This window comes from Pleurodeles waltl, chromosome 2_2 (assembly GCF_031143425.1).
Source record: "Pleurodeles waltl isolate 20211129_DDA chromosome 2_2, aPleWal1.hap1.20221129, whole genome shotgun sequence".
In the NCBI taxonomy this organism is placed as follows: domain Eukaryota; kingdom Metazoa; phylum Chordata; class Amphibia; order Caudata; family Salamandridae; genus Pleurodeles; species Pleurodeles waltl.
The window spans coordinates 846,901,930-846,920,501 of record NC_090439.1 but is presented as its reverse complement, the minus strand read 5'-3'; the positions used below and the strand labels follow the sequence as shown (position 1 = coordinate 846,920,501).

The window sequence follows — 18,572 nt, the reverse complement described above, 5'->3', positions numbered from 1 at the left end:
TGTTTTTATTTTTTAGGTGCATAAAATGTGAGAAAGCTTTTTCACATAAATATGTGGTGGGGAAAGGAAGTGACACCAAGACCCCTCATCTCACCATAGCCTCTTCATCACATGCAATTCATTTGCTTTTATAGCACCTCTCATACCATTGCAGGATATCGGAGCACTTTACAGGGGACTACAAAATGTAGAATTCACATGTCATCCACACTGGTAGGCATTTGGGAAGAAGCACTAACTCAGGATTCGGAACGTAACACAGTGGTTAGTGTTGACTTTAATAATAAGAATGTATTTCTATGCAAGCAAACCCATTTTAGCAGCATAAGGAAAATGAAAGTCTAGGGAAAAAATATAACTTTCTAATATGTGCAGTGCAGTTTGCATGCAGCTCTTTGATGAGAGTTTATAGCTCACCGTGCTAGATTAGGATTGTAATTTAAGAACTGCACAGTAACAAAATAATCTCTGTGACAAAAGCAGTAACCCACTATGCTATGCACATAAAATACTGTTCTTTGCATGATACACGTTCTTTGCAGCAGGCATATTATCCATCTGTGCTGCCTTAGATGAGTCAAAACTGCCACTAGACAAAACTCACATCTCTCTCTAGTGGTTCATTAATCACCAGAGTTACCTTGACGCTTCTCTTTTGCCCGAAAGATGCTGGGTGTACAAGGACCTGTGCAGTGCTTTTAAAACTGCTGCAAAAAGAAAGTAATAAATATAAAAACACATGTGTTTTTGTCAGAGGCACGTGTTTCTGTCAGAGGCCAAAGCTGGAGAAGTGTCTTCCTGTTGGCCTACGCCTGCGTACCCCCTGGGAATCTGTCACGGACCCCCGGAAGTCCGTGGACCACAGTTTGGGAACCCCTGGCATAATGGATGGATGGATGGATGACAGAGTAAGGATGGGTGTCAGAGTATCTAGACTGATGGATGGCAGAGTGTATGTATGGAGGATGGATGGATGACAATGTGAATGGATGGCAGAGTGAATGGATCAATGAGTGGCAGAGTGAATAGATGGACGGCAGATTGGATGGGTGGATGAATGGCTAGAATTGGGAAAGATTGAATGATGGATGAAAGAATGAATGGATGTCAGAATGTAAAGGTGAAATAGTGTGTATCCGCAGGTGGATGGAAGGGTGAAAGAATGAAAGATAAATGTGTGGATGAAGGGTTCGGCTTACTTGTTTCGGTTGCTTGGTGGCATCAGTGCCTTAGTTCAGAGAGGGGGCATTTTAATTTTTTTTCATTTTCTTGCTACTCCTCAAACGAGAGGTTTGAATTTCTGAGATAGCTGGAAACGTTCGTTAATGGAACTGTTCTTGAATCAAATAACTAGTCAGGTCTTACACAAAACTGTCATTTCATTATAGTGATATGATGAGTTGTATTGATTTTTTTACGTTTATGTCTTTTTGATACAGTAATTGATAAAGCTTGAAACAAAAAAAAATCGAAGCGTTGCTCTGACGCTCCCAGCCTGCATCGCGGCTGGCGAGAGATGTTTCGAAACAAGTCGCGAACGGAGCGCTGCCTGTCGCCATTTGCTTGCCCTACGGAAAGGAGCGTTTGAGGGGTGCAGGCGCGCGCCCTGTGGTTGCGCCATTTTGTCGCGCTTTACGTTGGGGAAGTCGAAGACGGTTGCAAGCGGTGAGTGAGTGAGGGATCATCTCGGGCGGCTGAAATAATTTAATGAGGGTGTGGAATTTCAATGGAGGAAACGTCGTGTGTCAGTGTGGTGAAGAAAAATAAGGCATAGTCAACCTGTTAGTCTGAAACCTTGTTCATGCCGGCTTTGTTTTCTCAGACGAGATCGTTGGGCCACGCACTTTGTGAAAAGACCTGCTTTGATTCAGTCAGGGTTATAAGGCTGTGCGAGTAGTTCAAGTTGTATGTTTTTTTGTGATTGAGCTTGTAAGGCTCCGCGTTGTTACCAATGGGCTTTAGCACGGCAGAGAACGCCCTTTTAGGAGTAGTGATTGCGCCTTAAGTTGTAGAAGTATTTTCTTGTAATGTTTTGCCACCCCAGAGACCTAGAGGATCCCTCACTGAGTGTGAGTGAGACTCGCACACTTGGAGGTCGAATTCAGCTCCCGGGGCAGCAGGTATAATCTCGCACTCTGAGGGCAAGAACCTGATCTTTAAGTGCACCTCTGCGGAAGTCTGCTTTCGACACAATTTCTCCCGGAAACTGTTGTTTCATACAGCACCTCTAGGGAAACCATTCTACAGACTTTCATTTGATGAAGGATCAGATTTGGACATTAAGGGGATTTTGGAGTGCCGTCTCCCAAACTAAACTATCTTGGACTAGAAGCCACAGCTTAAAATTTGAACTTAAATAAGGTATGCATAACATTCTTGTCACTAACTCCCAGGGGCGAATTTAAAGCGCTCCGTCCCTCTTCCTCTCTCTTTTTAGGGGAATTTTAACCACGCCCATGTTACATCAGTTACTTTCATTGGTTCGTGGGCTTGCTTTTTAAAATCCGCTCATTTTCATTCGTGAAAGGCGTGCATAGGTCATGCCTTTTCCGGTGTTAAGCCCTCACCGAGAGCACATTAAACTACTGGAAACAGAGGCTCAATGTTTTCTGTATGGTTTGTGGACTACCTTTTTTTTTTTTTCTATTTCGCAGCGCAATCGCGCTTGTGTTTTTTTCTTTTCCTTTAATGTGGCAAGAAAAGTCCCGTTAGGAGTTTACGACGCTAATAGCTCTAACTCAACCGAATGCGAGACCTGTTGGATTGCAAATGTTTGTTTTACTGTACCTGAGAACATATTCATGATACTCTAATACTGCTCCACCACAGCGTATCGCAAATTGCTCTGATTAACCCCGTTACGTCATGCAAAGCAGCTATGATTTCAGCATGCTATTTGGCAGATAGGGAATTGTGATAATGTATTAGAGGCAAGCAAGGCATGTTTTTTTTTTCACCAGAACTTTATTATTATTATTTTTTTTAAACTTCCCCTGAATCTTCTGCAAGTGTTTATCAGAAGCATCTTGTAGTTGTAAATAAGGAAATTAAGTGGGATAGAGCTAGTCACAATTTAGGACACTATATTCTGAAATTATTTAAAACCTTGTGAAATCCGTTTAAAATATATTTTGAAGAAAAGTAGTCCAGTATTAAAAATGATCTGTTTATCAAAGGTAAGTGCTGCCAGCTGGAACAGAAAGTTGTCTGACTGACATTTCTCAGGGATTAAAATGTAGCATTTTTTGGTTTCGCCGCACACACGCTTGCAAAATCTTTTGTTGAAAAAAAAAAAAAAAACTTTAAGGGGGCTTGGAACCAGGCTATTTTCCTTCAGCATGGAAAGTGGCATCCATTCTCGCTTTAATAAAAGTCTATCTTAAATCCACGGGACCCTAACAATTTCCACTTTATCTTATGCCTTCTATTACCAGCCAAGCTAATAGAAACAGCCATGAACATTCAGCTATCTGACTTTATTCTGGCTTACCAGTTTCTTGATCCTGCTCATGGCTTCAGAAGCAGCCACAGCACTGAAACTGCGCTGATTAAAGTGTCCGAAGAAATCAGAGCAGCCATAGACACTGCAGGAAAAGCTGCCTTGGTTTCTGTTCAACCTATCAGCAGCTTTTGACTTTGTCCATCATGTCGGCAGAAAGTAATGCAGTGGATCCATATATTTATCCCCTAGAGAGCATAGTGCATTACAGGTTTTTGGGGGTAGCAGGCCTACTGCAATGATATAACAAACAAGGCCCTTAAAACACATAATGTTCTCAGCTGTAAAACAAAAAATTCCAGCCATGAGAGAGCTTAAAAAGACACTGAATGGTGGGAGGGGTTATTTTGTTTGGGGGGGGGTCACCACTAGCCTAGTGTACGGACCCGGAGTTGAGTAGTTAGAAAGAGCACCTCGTGTTGAACTTCTTGGTGGTGGTCCCATTGTCCTAGGACCACAATGGACGGAGTTACAAGCAAAAATGTTTTGTTAAAGGAATGCCCCGCAAATCATTATGGGGCAAGTTTCTCAAGTGAAGTGAATATGGTATGGTAGTATCTGCTCTGCCGCTGTGCTGGGAGAGCCGCTTTGATGATTTATGTTTTTTACATAAAGCATTGACCAATTTCAAGGCATTTTTAAAAGCAATGGATTGCGAAGAGGAGAGACAAAAGCAAAATTGAAATTACTCAAGAGTAGGTAACAGTGTGAACAATGTGACGAGTGCTCCAATACTGCTGATCGAGTTTGCATTGCTCCCGCTCCTTGACATGGAGCGCGACGGGGGGCGACAAAAGAAAACCAGCATTTGCAATGCAATGGGTCTTGCATTCTCTCGACTTGAGCTATTAGCATTGTAAAATCCTAACCAGACTGTAGTACAGTTCTACATAAGTGAGATGATTTAAAGCGCCATGAGCATGAAGGAATACACAAAAGAAAACAGAAGTTCGCTCGCCATCAAATGTTTCGGCAAATGTGCAATTTTCCATGTAACGGGGTCAGTGTCATTCATAGCGCTTGACTACTGTCCAGCGAGATTGTGCTGCGAAGGAAATAAAAAAATAATAATAATAATAAAAAAAAATTTCCAGAAGCCATATGGAGCCTCGTTTATTTTCAGTAGGTGGTCAGTGCGTATATCGGCAGTCATGCAATAATCCATGTAACATGGTCAGTCTGTAAAGCGTAACAAAAGATCCTCAAGGCGGGACAAAAGTAAATCATTTACCAATGACATCAAGGGATTTTTGAAAGGCAGGCCCTGGAACTAATAAGTGATGGGTGTGAGATGGGTGTATGCTCAATCTAAAATTGAGCCCCCTTTGCATTCCAAGCAGATGTGTTAAGAAGCAACACATGTTTGGCAGGCACATGGTCATCAGATCACACCTTCACAAAACATTGTGTACGAAGTCACAAGTCAGACAGAGTACTAAAATATTTGCCTGCAAGCTCGATCTCATTTTAATTCCACTTGTTGGAGTGACTAGAGATACAACTACCAAATCAGTGCACAGCGTGAATCCAGATAAGGACTTGTGCTGCAAAATGAAATGGTTACCTAACAGTAGTAGTAGGGTAGACATGGCACTGAATGTGCAGATGACACTGAGGGGAAAAAAACAAGATGATTCCGGTCTCAACCACCTTATGGCAGGATAATGCTTAGCATGAGAATCCAGAAAAAGTTTCATGCTGCCACACCGTGGAAGGCAACAATCATGGTGCAGCCTCTTTTGCATGCCTTTGGTGGTGTTACAGGATGTAGAGTTACAGAAAGAGGCCCAACTACTCCAACTGGTAAGTACCCCTTTTCTCATTTTGCAATGGGAAGCCTTCCAGTCCCTGGCTGCAATCCAGCTTTCCTCCTGCTACCCAACAGGCATTTCGGTGTCCTCCTCTAAATGAGGCACTTCATCTTCTCTAATAGTGGATTGATCATCAGATGAGTCCTCTCAGACAGAAAGTTCAGTACCAGAATCTTGCACTTGGTCGTTTACTTCAAATGCTGAGTTGGTCTCAGAGCAATACTTAAAGGCTGATTTTAAAAAGCAGGCCAACAGCCTGCTCTGCGGTGAGACTGAGAGCAGCCATGATGCTTGTTAAGATGGCAGAAAGCAAAAAAATTGATACCCAGAGGGGGGAGCACCTCTTACCTTGAGTGCAGCATACCACCTACCCCCAAAATACAGAAACTTATCTGCTGATGTTTAATGGATTTCCGTCTACCCTGGAGGCAGACCGGCTGAGAATGGCTGATTTACCCCCAGAGTGGAAGCAAAAGAAAAAATGTCCTCTTTAGGGATGCAATGCTTTTCCCAAAATACATTCCCCATAAACAACATATGGTTAAAAAAAAAAAAACTCAGGCGATGTCACCCCAAGGAATGCGAAACAGAAGGAAAAAGCACTCCTCATAAACAACAATATTGCAGACATTCCTGGTGTCTAGTGAGTTTCCAACCTCTGGGGTTGGGGTGGGACAGGGAAAAAAGGGGTGCAGCCGATTTGCGTAAAAATGGTTGATCTGCCCCTTGCGGTGGGGCATAGAAAGCAGAGGAAACAGGTGTCCCACATTAGGGGAGCGAATCTTGCACAGGAAGCTGCCTGTCGCCTATACATGCTCATTAACCTAGATATCAAATCTGTCCTAAGCCATACACTCGCCAAAAATGGGAACATCAAGGCATCCTTGTGTATGCTGGGTATAAAACAGCATGTACCTAATGGATGGATTGAATCGGTCACCTGTCTGACCTAAGGGTGTGCATAATTTGTTTATGTGTAAGTGCATAAAGGTTTGAGAAAAATACACAATTATGCAAATCCTGCATTTGTCTCTATATTTTAGTTCGAAATCCCTCTTCATATCCATTATGGATGCAAGGTCTTATTTTGCTCTTTAAAGAAAAAAAAAAGTTAAACCATAAGCGTCATTAATAGCAGCTCCATGCGTGTTCTTGCACACTTATACTAAATTTTTGTTATAAATGTCCATTGAGTTTTAAGTATGTGACATATTTCCAATAAACTGTGAAACATTGCTGCAGAGATCCATTGATCACCCATTTAGGGGAATGCCATAAAATTATACTTACATCATATTCATCCTTCTTGTAAATTGGAAGTTTCAAAATAAACTATTCAATCACCCTAGACCAAGCAATGTTTCTTCCGCCAGCCATGTGATTTATATACAAATTGTTCATCTGTTGCGCCGAAGTCCACCCCATGTGTCCATTCAGAAATCAATGGTGCTAGTTCTGACCTCCAGCATTGTGCTAGGTCACTTTAAGCAATCAGAAAACCAATTGCCACCTGGAGTCTTGTGTGTCATTTACCTCCCCATTCGTCCATCAACCCCAGCAAGACCAGCTTTGGCTCTCCCCCACCACCCATGTTAAAATATTGTAGATGTTACACCAATATTGTTGTATGGCTGAGCACTCCTATATTGTGTGGAAAAAGATTCCCAGGGTCAGTTTACATAGCAAACAATGCAGGTTTAAGCCTGTATTCATTTCACTTGGTCGTGTACAACTATAAAATGCCCTCTGTAGGTTCCTTAGCTAAGTTAGCCGCAGCCACATCAGGGCTCTCAAAATCATAAAAATGTCACTAGACCTGCAGGTCGAGTAACTTAAATAATCTACTTGACTTAACTGTAATGTACCCATAAAAGGGTCTCACATTGTGTGATCCTAGGGAAATAGTTTAGAATCGCCTTTTTCTTTATTCTCACATACGATTGCACCTTCAAATATGTGAGCTCAGCATTTCTGCAATATAAAAAAACCTCTTTTGTTTGATTAAGTAGACTAAAGTTTGCTGCATGCATCACAAGAATCTAGCCCAAAATATACATGACGTCTAGCCCACATAACCTAGGACTTCTTTTAGTTTACTAACAACATTGCCATCAGGGCAGGAGTGTTTCTCAATTTTTTGTTAAAAAATATATTACTAGATCATGATGTGGTAACATATTGTCATCTACACACAGTAACTTTCCAAGAAATGTCTAAAAACCTCTCCACTAACTTGCAGCTTTACTGATAAAACTATGTACTGTATTCATCTTTGAAAATTGGGTTTCAGAAAACCTATCCTTTGCACATCAACACAAAGTATTCTGATTTGTTTTCATCCTAGTAAAAAATGTTTTCCTCACACAGAAATATAAAAAAGGGCTTTCCCAACTGATGAAATATATTTTGAAACGTCTGCACAGTTGACTGTCATTTAAATGTTGTGTTGGGAAAACCCTGACACCTTATATCCTTTTTTTGTACATTGTAAGCAGCAGGTCACACAGTTCACCTTTCAAAGTCCTGGACCTCTGCAGTCAGAAGGAAAATTAATAGTAAGAAAAACTGACTTTTGACCTCTGTGAACTCAGAGCAAATGTGACATAAGAACTAGATTTAAAGGCATCTTTTAATGCCCCTCCACTTTTCAACTGAACAGAACACTTGTTCAGTGTCAACTTGGCAGAAGGGTCGAGTAATTATTTAAAATAGCTCAACCTGATCAAATAAGACTCGCCAATGCGAGTGGGGTGGTCAAGTGGATTTTTTGAACCCTGCACATAGAGACCACCAATACCATGGGTGCCATTTTTGTCACCACCCTATCCTTCTTCTAGGGTACCCAAGACGCATTCTCATCATTCTTTGGATGCCGTCATGAGATCCACGTGTTATTCAGCAGGGTGCGGTATACATTGGAGATTGTCTTTCCTCCCCAACCCTTCACCCAATTTGGAACTCTGTGAGCCTCTAGGGGGTTGTGATGCGAAACGGACCCCTATAGGGTTAAGAGATCATAATGGTCCAGTTGCAGGTAGCAGTAAAACTGTGTCCTGTACGTTGTGTATGTGTCCATGAGGTGTAGAAATGGTAAGATAGAGCAGCCCTCCTGGTCCTCGCTTATTTTGGAGATGCCAATATTGTCCTAGGTTTAGAAGCCCTCCAGTTTAACTGTGTTCAAGCCAGTTCCAGGCCTAACGTGGTATTTCAGCTTTCAGCATATCATGCCAGCACAAACACGATGTCTGAATTGTGTGGGTGAGAGGGCGGTGTGCGGGTTATGGGCGTAAAGTAGCCTTAGTGTACCATGTTGTTTGAGAGCCTGGAGCTCTCCAGCTATTGCAGGATCTTCCTAATCTGCAAAGAGCCAGTAGTTATTTGGCACTATCTGAGTAACTCAATATTAGTCATATGTCTGCAACCCATAGGCCTCCTGTTGTAGAGAGTAAGTATGCACTTAAGATAAGAGATGCCCGGCTGCCTCCTACCCAGAGGAACTTCACTATTGCTGGTTGTAAGGTATGAATGAAGGTAGGTGGCATGTCATATGGGAAACTCTGCAAGGTGTACAGGAGACATGACCTGGAAGGAATATCATTTTGAATAATGCCCATTTGCCCACTATATTGTCAGTAGGAGTCTTTCCCATGGATCCATCTCTTGGTACTCAGGCTTCCAAAGGTTGAGATGTTTAGATCCCACGCCTGTTAAGTGTTACGTGCATCCTTAGGTATTTAAAGTGTTGCCCATTTCAAGAGATTGTTGGCCCTTGTGTCGTCTTGTACATGTGACGGATGTTAGTGCAAATGGTTTAGTTCATTTATGCTCAACGCATCTGCATACACCTGGAGCATATGTAACAGTCGGGGTAGGGTAGTCTCTGGGTCACTAATGTAAACCAGAAGGTTACCTGCCTATAGCAGCACTGTCTTCAGAACCTTCAGACCATTGGAATTCACTGAGCTGTGCATCTTGCCTTATTCACTCTACTGCAGTGGTTCCCAATTTTTTAACTTCTGCGGACCCCCACTTTATCATTACTGAAACCAAGGGACCCCCCCACTGAATTATAATTGGAATCTGGGGACCCGCCACGGAGTCATTATTGAAAGCTGGGAACCTAATCTATTAATATTAAATTTTCTACGCAGTGGCGGACCCCCTGATAAGGCTTTGCGGACCCCCATTGGTCCCCGGACCACAGGTTGGGAACCACTGCTCTACCGGATGCTCAATGACCAGGGCAAATAGAGGCAACCTTGTCTTGTTCCCTGTTCAATAGCAATGATAGGGGAGTTTCAACCTTTCACTCCGACCCTGGCCCATGGCTTTGAGTACAGCACAGAAACATCTGTGGGGGAAAAAGGGGACAAAAGTTTATGCGACCCAACAAGCAGAACCCTGGACCTCCATTGATTAGAGTTTAAGGCCTCTGCTCTGTTCCATTTCCTGTTGGCACTGATGCATTATTTGCTCCAGGATGACAAGTGGTCCTCACAGGTAACACCATAAAAAAACACACATAGGAGCCACATCAAATAAAAATAACAAATCAGTCAGACGAATTTTGTTGTGTCCTGGCCTGCAATGTTACTCATTAGGAGGGAATTGCAGAATTAGCAGCTGACCCTTCAAATTAATATTTATGGATTAACGTAGACAGGCTTTGTGTAGTTGCCTGTGTGCACTGCAGTTGATTTTGGTTTTATTTGTAAATAATCACCTCTTCTTGTTTTGCACGAGCACTTTTGTCACTTTTATCACACCATAGAACAACCTTTGTATTCAGTGAGCATGGATTATTAATATGACATTTTTGCCTTTGTATGTGGCTCTGATGGGTGTTTCTTGTTCTGTTTTTCCCATTTTGCCATTAGTGAAACTGAACAATTAGTTTACTCTTCGAAGATTTAGTCTATTTTCATGCAAAGCAATTGATTGTGTTATCCTGGAGGAACACTTGTTGTTTTTGTTGTCTAGACCCAGGTTGTAAGGTACTTTGGATTACCCCATTATGTTGTAAAGCACACCTGGATGAAGCAGTTCTGATCTGGATGTAGCTGCATCCTAATCTTTTCCACCAGGATCTTGGTCTCTGTTAAGTATGGACCTGTACAAGTCGCATTTGTCAGTGGTTTCAGAATAACTAAAATTGTGGTCCCTCCTAAGTCATATGAGTTTCCTGTACTCCAGGACTTCATTGTACATGTCAAGTAGTGGTGGCACTAAACGTGATAAATGCTTCTCATATTTTGAGCGTGAAGCCATTAGCGCCAGGGGTTTTCCCAGATGGGAGCGTTGGAATAGCCTCTGGAACTTCTTTAGTAGCGAGTGGTTTATCTAAGTCTTTGTCTTTTGATGTCTGTGAATCTAAGTATAATCAAGTCTTCAATGATCGGGTGAGCGTGTTCCACTACAGGTGTTAGTTGTTCCATATAGAGGTGACTGTAGTAGGACACTCATTATCTGGCAGCAAGAAGAGGGCAGTAATGGTCTGATTTGTGCTAGTCATAAGTCTGGGGACCAGCCAAAGGTCCTGCTGTGTTCGCTAACCAGTGTAATAATTGGTCTGCCTTGTGTTCAAGCTCAGCTTGTATTGTATTGTATTGTCACATATGCTAGGGATGCGGAGTCCCACAGCTTCTGTCGAAGTGTCAGCCTTTTCATCTCCAAGCTGTGCTTCTTGGGGTCGTCTGGGGTCCCCAACAGTTCCCCCCCATGCCCTCAGTATGTCATTTTCCAGATCTATTGTTTCTCTGTACTTTTTCTGCCTGGCTGAGGGCTTTTAGGACATTATCTGTCCCCTCAGGACCACCTTTAATGGAAGGGGAGTTGAGTGTATCCTTATTTGTGCCTGAGTAGTCAGTGATTTAATGTTGAAGGAAGTAGTCAAAGTAGGTGTCTAGGAACAAGCGGGCTCTCCATCACCATTGTCCAGGGAGCGTGACTGAATTGAAGTCGCCTTCCAGCAGTGTTTGTTGTGGGGGTAATGGGGATTCTGGGGACTGCAGCAATACTTCTAACTGTCTGTAATTTGCCCGCTTAGTGGGGAGCGTAGACCGATATGTCCCCCTATTTTCCCTTTAATTAGAGTAAATCTACCCAAGTCTTTGGAATGGTTTTTCGTGTCCCATGTATTGAAGTGTTTGTGAAGCAGGACGAGAGCCCCTCAGGAATTATTGGTGTAGCTGGCGTGGAACACACTGGTGCAGCCACCTCAGTATAGGAAGGGACTGCTATTGCCTAGTAAATGCGTTTCCTGCAACAGCACTACTGACGGAGAGTAAAGTTTAAGATATTGAAACCGTGCGCCCCTTTTCATTTTATTTTTCAGGTAGTTGACATTCCGTGAGAGTGTAGAAATCATGCCCTGTGTTTGTCGTGTGGTTTTATTTCAGAATGTTGACTTAGAAGGGGTGATCAGGAGGTGCAGCTTGTGGTGTCAACTGAAATTCAAAATAACTGCACAAGGTTTAGAGAGAAAATACCGCTTCTACCCTCCCCACCCCCCAAACAGTTCAGCCCAAGACCCAACAGGGACTGCCCTAAAAGGATAGAAAGGGCGTATTCAACATCTTTCTTTGCAGTCCCCTGGAGAGACCCCCTCGCAGGGCCAACCTCCATCACTGACAGTTGCTCACTGCTTTTTTCTTCTTCCTCTGAACTATGGTTACAGCCTGTTCTCTCTGTGCCATCCTTTATTGGGGGCTGTAGTCTGCACTGCCTCAAGCTCTTATATCCCTACAAAGCCACCCCCAATGCCTGGTCCCCTTGAACAGGTTTTGTACTTTTGTGGGCGTTGTTACCCCTGGTGTGGGCATGCAGTTGGCCCCATAGCACCAGTGACCTGATCTCCTTCCAGTCCCAAACTGCCTGAGATGCTTCAAAGACTTGGTAACATGAGCATGTAGGTCAATTGCATCACCTGTAGTTTTTGCTTGGTGCAGCATAGCATTGTCACTACTTTTTTTTGCACCTGCAGCTTATCTGAGCAAATGCTAATTTTTGTGCCATTTATTGCAAGGGTGATAATGGAGGCCAGCCACAGGAAATTGTCCCTGTTAGCATAGTTCTGAAAGCAGGCAAGCACTCAAGGATGGAGCTGGCCCCAGTTCTTCTGTAGGTGTTAAACTACCCTTTGCTTCACAGTGCCTTAGTGTTGCCAGTTCTTCAGCACATCTCCCCTGTGTTGTGAGGGGCATCCCTTTACAAACAGAGCAGGGGGAGGGGTCCCCGACAAAGGTACATTGCCAATGTGAATTATTGCCTGCAATCTTTCAATCCACTCCTGGGCCTGGCTGGCATTCAGGAACTGTTTTTCTTTTTTAGTTCCTATACACAAGTGCTTGAGGGAAGTGTTTTTCTTTTTTATATTTAGTGTTTTCCTTTGGAAAATCATCCAATCGTCCACCTACCAGCCATATTATTAGATGTGGTCCCACTGAAGTTAAACATTTCTTGGATCTTTCCTTTTGTCAGAATGGAGCAGCATAGGCAATTGCAGCTAAACCACAGTCTTGGTTCTTTGGTTGTTGATCAACAGAGACAGATCTAACTTAAGTAAATTATTATAATGTCAAAACATTGAAGACCTACAGGATATCGTCCTATCATTTATGGAAGCATCACAAAGTCCATCACATACAAACAATTACCATTGGAAATTGTTATTCCCAATGCGATTGGTTACTTGGGTGTAGAATTTTAACAAAGCACCCTGAAAGGTCATACATTTATGGTTCAAATATCTTTAATTTCAACAGGCATTATAAACAAGGGCAGAATCATGCTCCCAAGGTGCCCCTATGACCCACGCACATTGAAGAGTGCGTGCAGAACTAATATTGTGTCCCACTAGCTCTCGTTTCTCTGGGGACTGTGTGAAACACAGGATTCTTAGGTATTTAGGGCAGGTCAGTTCTTGGAATTCCCCAGCGAGTAGGGTCAGAAAGGGGTGCCATAGTTCTGAGTGGTCCTGTGCCTTCAGAGTAAGAGTGAGCTCTCCCAGCCCCAGAATCTGCCATAGCCAATGCAGCCAGCCCAGCTGTGTGAGGACTTGTGGGGTAGCCCCAGTGTCTTAAGATGTTCTGGAGTGCAACACCTAGTGTGGGGCTAATCTGGTGTCCTTTTAGTGATTTGAGTGGAAATGTCAGGGGGTTCGGCAGGCCCAGAACGATGTAGGCCTGAAATCTCTGAAGTTGTGTGATCATGTTAGGATCTTTTTGCCCAAAATATCCTCCCAGTATGTAGCCAGCTTTGGACATTCCCAGAGGGTGTCTCAGCGTACCTGGGTCTCCACAACCCCTCCAACACAGAGGTGAATGCAAGCTGTAGCTTCTATGGAGCCGGGCCGGGGTGAGGTACCAATACGTGGCTATTTTCACTGCTGTCTCTATGCCTGCCTTACTGTGCGCAGTGTCTGGCCCAATAGTAAATCGTCTCCCACTCCGTGGGGGTGAATTATTTCCCCAGTTCTGTCTTCCATCTCGTCTGCTCAGGATTCTAGGTTGCGGGGCCACGTTCTGTAGCAAATCATACAGGTCCGAGATTGTGTTTACCTGTTGTCTTAGTCAATATCCCTCTCAAACTTCAGGAGGGGTTGAGATGCTCCCTCAGGCATCGTTGGGTTCATCACCCAGTGCCATATCTGGAGATATCGCATTCTCTCGGTCTCAGGTAGTGAATGTTCCTTCCTTAAGCTATCAAAGGACATTATGCCTTCTCCGTCAATCAAGTGTCTGGTGGAGCGACACTGTGGAGTGGACCAACACCGGTAGGAACTCTGACTCTGGCCCTGCATGAATTTTGGGTTCCCCACTATGGAAGTCGGAGGGGACAGAAAGGTACTAAGCTCCTTAGTGTGGGCCGCTTGGTCAGGGTGTTGACAGGATAGGTGTCTGGCCATTTTAGGGCTCCCACCGGCCCAAAGGAAGTGGCTAATATCCTGCTGTAGCGGTTGGAGGGATCCGGGTGGGGGTTCAGCTAGGAGCGCCTGAAAAAGGAATAGAGCCCTGGGCAGGAGCAACATTTTTTAGGGCGGCTATTCTGCCCAGCCATGAAATGGGATGGATTCTCCACTGGGCCAGGTCTCATTTGACACTCTGGAGGAGGAGCTGATAATTCAAATGTGAGGACACTGCAACAATCCTAGCTATCTGAATGCGTAAGTATGGAATGGATTGCGGTTACCATTGAAACAGATATCGCCAGGCCAAGAGCTCCACCGTTTCCTTCGGAAGTGTGAGGCTGAAGGCATGTGATTTTGAGAGGGTTTTCTTAAAACCAGACACACCCCAAAGGTCTCCACCTCCTTCAAGAAAGCTGACGGAGCCCTCAGCGGGTCGTCCAAGGTCACCGCTACATCATCTGCGTAAAAGTGCTATTACGTGTTCTTCCCCTCCAAAAGTAGCCCCTGTGATCTGTTTTGTCCCTTACATTCTGCGCGAAGGGCTCCATGTAAAGAGTGAACAGCGAGGGGAACGCGGGCACCCCTACCGGGTTCCCCTGCCCAGCGGGAATGAGACAAATGCTACCCCATTGACTCTAACTGAGGCCTTTGGGTGACTATACACACAGGTAATCCTTGCATGGAACCAGGGCCCCAGCCCAAAATGCTCCAGAGTTGCCTCTAGATGTGGCTATTGGACCCTGTCAAATGCCTTTTCAGCATCAAAGCTAAGCAGCATTTGTTCTCCCCCCCCCCCCCCCCTTTCCCCCCCAAGCGCTGAGCTTTGTCTATGATGCGCATGATCCATTTGGTGTTGTCCCCGCACTGTGAGTGGGATAAAGCCTGTCTGGTACAGGTCCACCAGGCCGGGCATCAGCGGGTTCAGGTGGGTAGCCAGGATTTCAATGAGCAGTTTGATGTCTACGTTAAGTAGGGAAATGGGTCTATAAGACCCACGATGTGTGGGGTCTTTTCCAGGTTTTGGGATGACCATAATGGATGCATCTATCACTGTGGTGGAATTGTATCCGGTCCCATGATAGCGTAAAAGAGGCGAGTCAGTATCTGGGCAGGCTCACCGCAGAAGGTTTTATAGAGTCAGTATCTGGGCAGGCTCACCGCAGAAGGTTTTATAGAACAAGACCGGGAAGCGATCTGTTCCTTGGGACTTCAGTGTGCCCAGCCTGGCTATTGCTGATATAACCTCCTCTATTCGTATGGGAACCTCAAGCGGGGCTGCGTCATCCGCCGAGAGTTGTGTGGGCGCCGTTGAGATATTGCCGAGTGGTATCTATTTTGGAGCGATGGGGAGTATAGAGGTCCTGGTAGAAATCTTGAATGCCGCAGCTATCTGCATATCACAAACCGCCTCTGTTCCTTCCCCTGACCTCACTGTCTCCACCAACGGGGATTGCCTCTGGATGTGGAGTCTGTTGGCCAAGAGGTGCCTGCACTTGTTCCCCCCCTTTAGTTAGAAGGAATGGCGCAGCCGGAGTGCTACGTATTCTGCCCTATCAACGTCTAGGCTTGTTAACTGTGCCCTGGCCGCTCTCAGCTTCCTCCAGACTCCCGGGGCCTCTGTACATTTGTGAATCCTCTGGAGTTCCGTCACCTCCAGCTTTAACTGGCTCCTCTTCTCTCTTTGAGCCTTATTGTCTGCGGCTGAGATGGCAATGAACTCGCCTCTCACGACTGCCTTCATTGTTTCCCACAATAGGGAGATCGGGGTTTCTGCTGTGTCATTATTGTCTAAAAAGCTGAAGATGGCCTTCCGGATCTGGGCCACCACTTCAGGCCTCGACAAGAGAGTAGTCTTGAGCCTCCAAGGACAATTGGCCCTGGGGTGGGCTGGAATAGTCAGTGTAAGGGAGACAGCTGTGTGGTCCGACAGGGCACATGGTTCAGTGTGTATCTCCTTTGAACTCTCTTGGACGTCTCTAGTACCCAAGAAAAGGTTGATGCAGGTGTAGGTTTTATGAGCGTAGGAGTAAAAGGTGTAGTCCCTGGTTCTGGGGTGTCTATTCCTCCATACGTCACTCAAGCCTAACTCCGCCAGTCTCTGTAGTCCCCTTGGTGACATGTCCCCCCATGTCTAGAAGCCGAATTGTCCCAGTCGTTGTTGGGGTCAAAATTAAAATCTCCCCCTATGAGTACCTGTCTGTTTCCTGCATGGTCATGACCTTGCCCAGCGCTTGACGTATGAACCCCTTCTGCTTCTCATTCGGTGTGTAAATGTGAGGCCATGACTACCTGGGAGTCCCCTTTGTGTATCCTGAAGGCTAGTAGCCGACCTGGTATTTCTGCAATTTTGTCTGCCTCCGTCCCCCGGAATGATCCTGACACTAGGAGTGCCACTCCCACTAACTTGTTCTCTTGTGAGGAAAAGTGTTGTATTGAGAAGGCCCATGATGGTAATCTGTGGTGATCTGCAGGACGTAGATGGGTCTCCTGCAAGAGACACAGGTCAGCCCTGGTACTTTCCAGGTAGAAAAGGACGACCCAGCGCTTGGTTGGGTTGTTCAGGCCCTTAACTTTGAGTGTTACTATTTTAAAGATGCTTGGGGTTGTGCAGGCCCATAGACTTCTACCCCTTCTCTATGTCCCCCTTCCCTGGTGTGGCTAAGGCGTTTGGGAGCCACTCCATTCCCATTGAGCTTTTATATGCCTATGTGTAAGCTTTGTGGCACCTTTCCCCGAAACCCCCGCCCCCTTAAACAACAACAACATTCTTAACAAACCTGTCAGGGGGAGCCGGTACATCCGGCATAGTCCAGAAAGTTGGTCTGTAGACTGGGAGAAAAGCCCCCCGGTTACCATTCTACCATCGTGTCCCCCCCCCCCCCCCCCCCCCCGGCCCCACCCTGCCACTCTGTGTCTAGATGTCTGCAGGCCCCTCATTCACCCCCACCAGTTGTTGCTGAGTCCCCGGTGAGGGTCTCCAGGACTGCCCTTCACTCTGACCCTGTTGTCTCTTGGTCTGGCTTGGTGCTCCTCGATGGGACTGCCATCGGTTACGCGTCCGGCATCCACGGTCTGGTATCGTCGAGTGGGGATGATCCTCTGATGGCATCTCCAGTTGCAGCAAACTACAGGCTTCTTTCAGCTGGTGGAGTTTGCCTTCCCTTCGAAAGATCAGGTGAAAGGAATGGCTCCAGGAATGGGAAAACCCTTTGTCCCTGAGATATGAGGTGATCATCCTAAAGTCCCTCCCCTTTTGTAGGGAGATTGCTGCCAAGTCCTGATAGAGGAGCAGCGAGTGGCCCCGAAACCTCAGTGGGTGTTGCTCTTTCACTAATCGAAGAATGCGCTCCTTAAGGGAAAAGTCATGGACACACCAAAATGTCCTCTGGGGGTACATGGGCCAGTCTTGGTGGGCCCACTCTGTTTGCTCTGTCCATTCGTACCTCCTTATCGAAGTCCTCTTCTAAAATCTGACAAAAGGAGACCACGTACTGGGCGATGTCGTCCTCTTCTGCCTCGTTGGGGCCCCCCCGAAGCGGATGTTATTCTGCCTCGAGCAGTTCTCCAGGTCCTCTGTGTGTGTTTGGAATATGATTTGTTGCTCTTATAGGCAAATTACTTCTTGCTGGAGTTGTTCTATCTCCTCGTTGCGGTTGTGCTTCTGCTTCTCAAGGATGTTCACTCTCGCTCCAACTGCTTCTAGCTCGTATCTCACTTCCTTCAGGTCCTGGGACAAGTTGCGCCTTACAACCTGTAGGTCTTCTTTTAGAGATTGAAATAGACCCTCAAGGAAGGACCACATGATTGGGCCCCCTCCATCTTCGTTGCCCTACATGTTGTTTACTGATCTATAGTTTTTGGGACGGGCCGAGGCTATTGCACCCTCCCCCCCGGTCAGGTGTTTGCGGGCCCGCACCTTCTATTGTCTCCTCCTCGCACTCACGCAGGACCCTCCACGTCGGCTTACCCCTGGTCCGGTGATGTGATGCGGCTCCCTCTCCTTCGCCGCCGATCTCGGGCTGCGGTGGGGTTCGGCCAGAAACTCAGCCACACCTAGGTCCCTGTTGGTCTCCTGGGAAGGGTGTTCTACGGGGCGCTCCTAGCCCCAGGACCAGAGTGCCACCTCCCCTGTCTCTGGCGACCCTCTCTGCGATTTGTTAGTGGCTCTCTTTCTCGCCCCTGTTGGGGCCTCCTTCGCCTCTCCGCCTCCCGGCCCTCTCACCACTGTTTGGGTGGGATCCACTACCGCAGCCCAGGCCGCCCCCCAGCTCCTCAAGGGTCTCCTCGGTTGGGCCGGCCTCCCTGTGTTCTCCGCGTGTTCTTGACCACCAAGAGGGATAGTTCAGGGGGTCCC

The 18,572-nt window shown here is 45.8% G+C and overlaps 1 protein-coding gene across 1 annotated transcript in view; it reads left to right on the top strand.

Moving 5' to 3' along the window:
• The first annotated feature begins 1,492 nt into the window (after window positions 1-1,492).
• Window positions 1,493-18,572, top strand: part of RBM12B (RNA binding motif protein 12B) — a 37,364-nt gene continuing 20,284 nt past the window's right edge. Inside the window, exon 1 of the mRNA XM_069220468.1 lies at window positions 1,493-1,665. The gene's annotated coding sequence lies outside the window, so the exon portion shown is untranslated. The remainder of the gene's footprint in view (window positions 1,666-18,572) is intronic.